Genomic DNA, 7,960 nt, shown 5'->3' with positions numbered 1-7,960 from the left:
TGCAGTAGGATCAAAAACCCACTGTGATTGTTCTTGAATTCTCAGTATTCCTCATTGTCCGCTATGTTCAGCTAGTCTGGATTTATCCCATGCTTTTTCAGACCTAGGCCAGCTGGCCTTGGTGAGTTCCCAATAGAACATCCCCATTGTCTTAGTGTGTGGGTGCACCCCTAGTGGTCCTGAGTTCCTTGCTCGTTCTCCGTCTCCTTCTGCTCCTGATTTGGAAAGCAGTGTTTCGGTTTCTCGGGAAATTCGGGATCAACCCACCCCTGGATCCAGCAATACCACTCTTGGGAATATATCCAAGAGAGGCCCTATCATACAACAAAAGTATATGCTCAACTATGTTCATGGCAGCATTGTTTGTAATAGCCAGAACCTGGAAACAACCTAGATGCCCTTCAACGGAAGAATGGATGAAGAAAGTATGGAATATATACATATTAGAGTATTACTCAGCAGTAAAAAACCAAACAAATTTTTTTAGCTCTGGGCCTATATAGTTTCCACTCCAACCCTCTACCTTATACAAATAATAATCAACCCCTAAACGGTGTTCCCAACCAGGAAACAAACCGTTGGGAGAAGGGACAATATCTTTTAGAATTGCTTTCAACCATCATGGGGGTGGTATTCTTTTTATGGGATCCTGTAAAAGTTAAATGACGGTTAAGTTTTAAAAATACTGTCTAATATAGTTGTGAATGATTTCTGAGCAGTCAATATGGTTTTTTCCAAAGTTCTTACTTGGAGTTCTGGCAAGAACATTTTGAGAAGGTGCTCCATCTCAGCAGCTGGTACCACAAAACCAGTCTTATAGTAGTGCTAGCAGCATCATGATGTCATTACAACCAGGTGAAGTTGTTGCTGTGGGGCCCCATCTTCTTCCTAGAAACTTCAAAGATTACTGCAGGAAAAGGATCTGTAGGAAGCTCGATTTTTCATTGTGGAAAATGTACACATCTTTCATAGAGACATACATTCAATGAAAAATACAATATAGAAAAAATAGACATGGAGAAAGGGGATGTATGCTACAGCGTCCATGTGAATACCAGAGGGCAACTTTCACGAGGAATCTCTCTTCTTTCTCTGTATAGACGACAGGATTAAACACAAATCGTTGGGATTAGCAACAAATGCCTTTAATCTCTGAATCAACTGGTTGGCCCCCATTGCCCCAATTTAAGATCCCTCTGTATCCTGAAACAGTAGCTATTTTCTTGTGTTAAAAAATATTGTCCTGAGTGAGGTAAACCAGAACCAAAAAGATGAATATGGGATGTACTCACTCATAATTGGTTTCTAGCCATAAAAAAGGGTCACGGAGTCTACAATCGGTGATCCCAAAGAAGCTAAGTAAGAAGGTGAACCAAAGGAAAAACATATAGTTGTCCTCTTGGCTATGGGAATTAGACAAAATTGCCGGGAAGAAAATTGAGATCTTGGGGGTGGGGTGGGATGGGGGTAAGGGGAGATGGGGAGAGAAAAGGGAGAAGGGGAGAATGGGGGGAACTTGGGGAAAAAGGAGGATTGGGATAAAGGAAGGTTGGATAGGGGAGCACGGAAGCACAATTCTTAGTTAAGGGAGCCACCTTAGGGTTGGCAAGAGACTTGAACCTAGAGTGGCTCCCAGGTGCCCAAGCCGCGGTCCCCAGTTAGTTCCTTGGGCAGCTGAGGCTAGGGAACCTGAAATGACCCTATCCTATAGCAATACAGACGAATATCTTGCATATCACCATAGAACCTTCATCTGGTGATGGATGGAGATAGAGACAGAGACCCACACTGGAGCACTGGACTGAGCTCCCAAGGTCCCAATGAGGAGCAGAAGGAGGGAGAACATGAGCAAAGAAGTCGGGACCACGAGGGGTGCACCCACCCACTGAGACAGTGGAGCTGATCTATTGGGAGCTCACCAAGGCCAGCTGGACTGTGACTGAAAAAGCATGGGATAAAACTGGACTCTCTGAGTATGGCAAACAATGAGGGCTGATGAGAAGCCAAGGACAATGGCACGGGGTTTTGAACCTACGTAATGTGCTGGTTCCTAGAAATGGACGGAGTGGGGAGGACCTAGGACTTTCCACAGGGCAGGGATCCCTGACTGCTCTTTGGACTGGAGAGGGAGGGGGAGAGGAGTGGGGGGAGGGGGAGAAAGGTGGGAGGAGGGGGAGAAGGGTGGGAGGAGGGGGAGGGAAATGGGAGGCTGGGAGGAGGTGGAAACTTGTTTTTTTCTCCTTTTCTCAATAAAAAAAAAAGTTAAAAATAAAGTTAAAAAAATATTGTCAATGTTGGTGGTCATTTGACTATTTTTATTTGATTAGCATAGCAATCTACTTGGAACAGTTTTAAACACAGTGTTCAAAGAATTGATTACCATTGTGAAAATATGTATTGTTCTTCTTATGTGAAATTCTATTTATATTGGAAATGACAGTCCACATTTATGCAATTATGAGATATATATATATATATATATATAATATGATATGATATAGTCTTTGAAAGGTTTGAAGAATGCCTATCAATCTGTACATCTAGAAAATCTAACTAACATGACTAGAAACTTGACTATTATAGATGATTTTCTATTAACCTATATTTCTTAATTTTACATTATAGTTTTTAATCAGCTGGTTGAACAAAAATACCTTAATCAAGATCAGAAATACATATACACAGTATAACAAAATTGACCTTAAGTTTGCATCAATAAACCAAGATCCATACCAATGCATATCTCCATAGCATATCCCCCTTTAAATGTAAGCAAACATTTATAGACAATATTTGGAAATATGGGTGTAGTTCTCACCAAACTGCTTTCTTCTTTGTGTTGGGCCTCCTACAACAAGTTTAGGTTTGTGATTCTTCATAAAATTACAACCACAAAACACAGCCTGCCAGTAAAAGAACTGACTGAGAAGAATATCTTGCTTGCAATCTGTTAATCTATAAGAACTAATTTGGGTATGATTGTACCTGGGTTCTAGAGATATTTTGTTTTTTACCTGTATTTTGTAAAAGGTTTAATCATGTAAGGGATATGGATAACATGCTATTTTTACTTGTATTCATTTGTAATTGTTCACTTGAAAAATAGAATGTATCTATATTGTAATTTTCTTGTTTTTGGTTCAAGACAGGATTTCTCTGTGTAGCTTTGACACCTGTCCTGGCACTAGCTCTGAAGACCAGGTTGGCCTCAAAATCACAAAGATCCACCTGCCTCTTTCACCAGAGTGCTGGGATTAAAGGCATGCACTACCACTGCCTGGCTAAAGAGCTAGCATAAAAGTAGATTTTTTTTTTCCTTTGAGACAGAATTTCTCTGTGTACCTTTGGAGCTTATTCTGAACTTGCTCTGTTTTCCAGGATGGCTCCTACCTCAGAGAATCCTGCCTGTCTCTGCCTCCAAAGTGCTGAGATTAAAGGTGTGTACCGCCCAGCCCACACTGTAATTTTAAATTGCTTGAAAGATTTTTTCCAGAGTACATGTGCTGTAAAAATAAAATAAAGATAGAGTGAACCAGAGATAGAGTCCACTGAGGGTCCAAACTTGAATCTGGGACCTACAAGGGAGTAGACCTCTGCCAGTATGGGCATGAATATGGGACCACTGAGGGAGTAGGCATGAACCAGAGATCTCTGTGGGGCCATAAATGAGTCTGGGATCTCAGGGGGAGTAGGTCTGAGTCAGGTCCTCTGTGGGTCTAGGCCTTGGTCTGGGACGTCAAAGGAATAGGCAGGAACCTGAAACCTCTCCGGGTCCGACCATGAGTCTGGGACCTCTGAGGGATTAAGCCTTAACCAGGTCCTCTGTGGTTCTGGGCACACCCAAGCCTAAGAACTGTGAGACAGTAGGTCAGAGCCAGAGACCTTTGCTGGACCAGCTCCAAGCCAGGGACTTCTGCAGGAAGGGATCCAGGCCAGGATTTACAGAAGCAGGTCAAAGTCAGTAACTTAGGCCAAACTAGGCCTGGGACAGCATACTCCAAGGGAGAGGAGCAAAGCGCAGGGGTGCTAAGCTATCTCCAGGAACATGGAGTAACCAATGGAATAATTAGAACTGTGGCACTGACTGTACCACAAGGAACAACCATCTGAGCTTTGCATTCATTGGCACATAGAAGATTAATCAACAGAATCTCAGACAACCCCAACCACACCTATTAGAGGAAAAGATGAGTAGAAAAAATAAGAACACACATAACACCACAAAGAGTAACACAACACCAGTAAAACCTAAAGACCCTACAATAGCAAGACTTGAACAACCAAATATAGATGAAGCAAAAGAAAATGACCTAAAAAATAACTTCAGAGGAATGTTTGAAACTCTTAAAGAGAAAACAAAAATTCCCTGAAAGAAATGGAGGAAAAGACAAATAAAAAATTGTAAGACATTAACAAATCCCATAAAGAAAACCAAGAGAAAGCAATCAAACATATGAAGGAAACTACTCAAGTCTTGAAAACTGAAATAGAAACAATAAAAAAAACACAAGTTGAGAGAATTATAGAAACAGAAATCATGAGAAAATAATCAGGAACCATAAACATAAGCATGAACAGCAGAATACAAGAGATGGAAGATAGAATCTCAGGCACTGAAGATACAATAAAGGAAATAGAATCATTAAAGAGAACATTAATTCTAACAAAAGCTTAACCTAAAATATCCAGGAAATATCGTACACCATGAAAAGGGCAAATATAAGAATACTAGGTATAGAAGAAGAAGAAGAAGAAGAAGAAGAAGAAGAAGAAGAAGAAGAAGAAGAAGAAGAAGAAGAAGAAGAAGAAGAAGAAGAAGAAGTTCATCTCAAAATCACAGAAAATATATTTAACAAAATCATAGAAAAAACTTCCCCAACATAAAGAAAGATATGCCTATGAAGACACAAGAAGCTTACAAAACACCAAATAGACTGGATAAAAAAGTCCCCTCATCACATAATAATCAAAACACTAAACATACAAAGTAAAGAAAGAATATTAAAGCTTCAAAGGAAAAAGGCCAAGTAACATTGAAATGCAGACCTATCAGGATTACAACTGACTTCATGTTGGAGACAAGGAATGCCAGAAGGTCATGGTCAAGGGTTTTCCAGACATTAAGAGACCATGGATGCCAGCCCAGACTACTATACCCAGCAAAACTTTCAATCACTGTAGAAGGACAAAACAAGATATTCCATGACTAAACTAGATTTAACCAATACCTAACCACAAACCCAGCCCTACACAAAATACTGGACAGAAAATTCCAAACCAAGGATGTTGGCTACACCAAAAAAAAAAAAACACAGACAAATGATAAATAAGAAAAATGTGGTACATTTACACAATGGAGTACTACATGGCAGAAAAAAAATAATGACTTCTTGAATTTTGCAGGAAAACGGGTGGAGCTAGAAAACATCATTTTGAGTGAGGTAACCCAGACACAGAAAGACAATTATCACATGTAATCACCCACAGGTGGTTTTTAAACACAAAACAAAGAAAATCAGCCTACAAACCACAATCCCAGAAAGCATAGACAACAATGAGAACCCTAAGAGAGAGACACGTGGATCTAATCTACATGGGAAATAGAAAAAGCCAAGATCTTCTGAGTAAATTGGGAGCCTGGGGACCTTGAGAGAGGGTTGAAGTGGGGAGGAGAGAGACAGGCAAGGGAGCTTAGAAAAATGTAGAGCTCAATAAAAATCAATTTAAAAATGTTTAAATACTTAGGACTTCTCATGACAATGAGACACATCTGCTCTTGGCAGCATCAATCTACTTCAAGAGGATGATGGGCATCAAAGAGGCTCCTACAACACAAACTTTTATACATATAAAGCAATCAGTCAGCTCTACTTTAAATAGTTAGGGTACATCCAGTCTCCTCAATAGTTTTTTTTTTTCATATCAGGAAAGTTAGGGCAGAAAATAGGTACAAGGAATTAATTAATCATCATCTCTGATTACCAACCAATTCTTTTCAAGGAAAGTACACCAGCTAGTAATAATTGGGCTTCTTTGTTTTTTTTTTTTATTTCAAACCTTAAAGCTGTTATCAAAATATCTTAATCCAACTTGAGGTCATTCTAAGGTTTTGTTTCAACTATTATTCACTCTGAAACCTGTGAACAAATCTTCCAACATTAAGATTAATAGAATTCACGTTAACCTGGCTCCTGGTTAACTCAATTGCTTTTCTTAATCATTAACCTAATCCACAATCTATACAGTTCCTCGATAGGAACTCATGTGTTCTAGCTGTATGACACTTCTTTATTTTATATTTATCTTCAAAGCTCTAAACTAATATTACTATTATAAATTCGAAAGAACTGCTTAGGAAGAAATCATCTTTGTATTAATTCACAGGTAAGAATGCCTAGCAGACCAGGTTATTTCAATGAGATAAACATTCTACATTACAGGCAATGGGAATCTTCCTATACCCATTCATGCCATGCCAGATACCAGGGGAAGATAGCATCAGCAGACATATAAAGGCACAGCAGAAACATTGCCTATCAAAGACTTACCCATCAGAGAATTTTCTCCTGGTGGAACAATCCCCTGAAGTCAATTGCTCCTCTGACATGCCACCAGCATTATCTATTGTAAATTTGTGGTTTATACTAACTATAGTCTCTTTAATATCCCCTATTTTTTCTATTTTGTAGTGACTCTACTAAGCACTCACAAATTGTTTTCTTATTTTTAATAATTTTTGATATTTTTATTATTTAAGCTTTCAAGTAGAGAATACATTATTCTTAAGCTAGTATTTTAATATTCAAAATAAAAATTCAAATATTTTAGTGTAGTCATACATTTCTTTATGTATTGCACATACCTCTCATGTTGGCAGAAACATAGACACAGGTAGGTATATTCAAAATATTGCATAGAAAGCCAATGAATATCCAAAATGAAGGCATAAATAACTATATTATATAATCTGTACCACAATCTTGCTGTTTGTATTAAAAAGTACAATAATAGCTTATATTTTTAGCTTCTGATTTAAATCTGTGGTTGAAAGTTCAAAGTTCACTCATATTCACAAAATTACAGATTAAAAGAAATTCAATTTTACTTTGTAACAAAAGTATCTGAGACACAGAAAACACAATTTATCTAGGTTACACTGCTTGCCACATCTGAAGAATTTTTTTCTTACCCATTGCTCTTCTCACCACACTAAAGTCTATATTCAGAGATTAACTGAAATAAAGTAATGCAATGTTGAAGGAGCTGCGCTTGCTTGCTTAAAATTTGGTGCAATAGCTTAACATTTTTTACTTAATTTATAATCCCAGATAATTTTTCTCTTTTGTCTTAAAACTTTGATAACTTTGGCTCTTACATATGGAAGCTAGATATATTTTCAGTTAATTTTTGAATATAACATGTTTTAAGGCTTCAACTTTACCCTTTGCATTTGGACATATAGTTATGCTAATAACATTTATAAAAGGACTTTCATTTCTTTATTGAATTGGCTTTGGAATTTTGTACAAAATCATTCAAGAAGGAATACTGTTTCATAGGATATGTGTACCTAATGTTGTGATGAAGAATAAGTGGATTTTCTTAAGTGAATACTTACTAATTTCCTGTGTGAACTTTAGATAATTTCTACCAACTTTATTTACATGATAATTTAAAAATTCTGACTATTACCTGGACACTTTAGATGACATTGTTCATTTTTTCTTCCAAATTTAAATGATGCAAACATTTTAATTATTATTGGAGCCCATTTATTTCTAATTACCACAATAACTATAGAGAAAAATCATAAGAACTAAACATAATATGCAATTCAAATTTTTGTATATATATCATCCTCAATAGTCCATCATGGTCCCTCCAACATAGTTAAATTTAGAACCACCTAGGTAATATGTTTCTGAATGAGTTTGGGAGTGTTTTCCCTGAATGTAGGTAG

The sequence above is a fragment of the Microtus oregoni genome, unplaced genomic scaffold (genome assembly GCF_018167655.1).
Source record: "Microtus oregoni isolate MIOR12 unplaced genomic scaffold, Mior012 000052F_000, whole genome shotgun sequence".
Classification (NCBI taxonomy): Eukaryota; Metazoa; Chordata; class Mammalia; order Rodentia; family Cricetidae; genus Microtus; species Microtus oregoni.
This window is presented reverse-complemented; position numbering follows the sequence as displayed.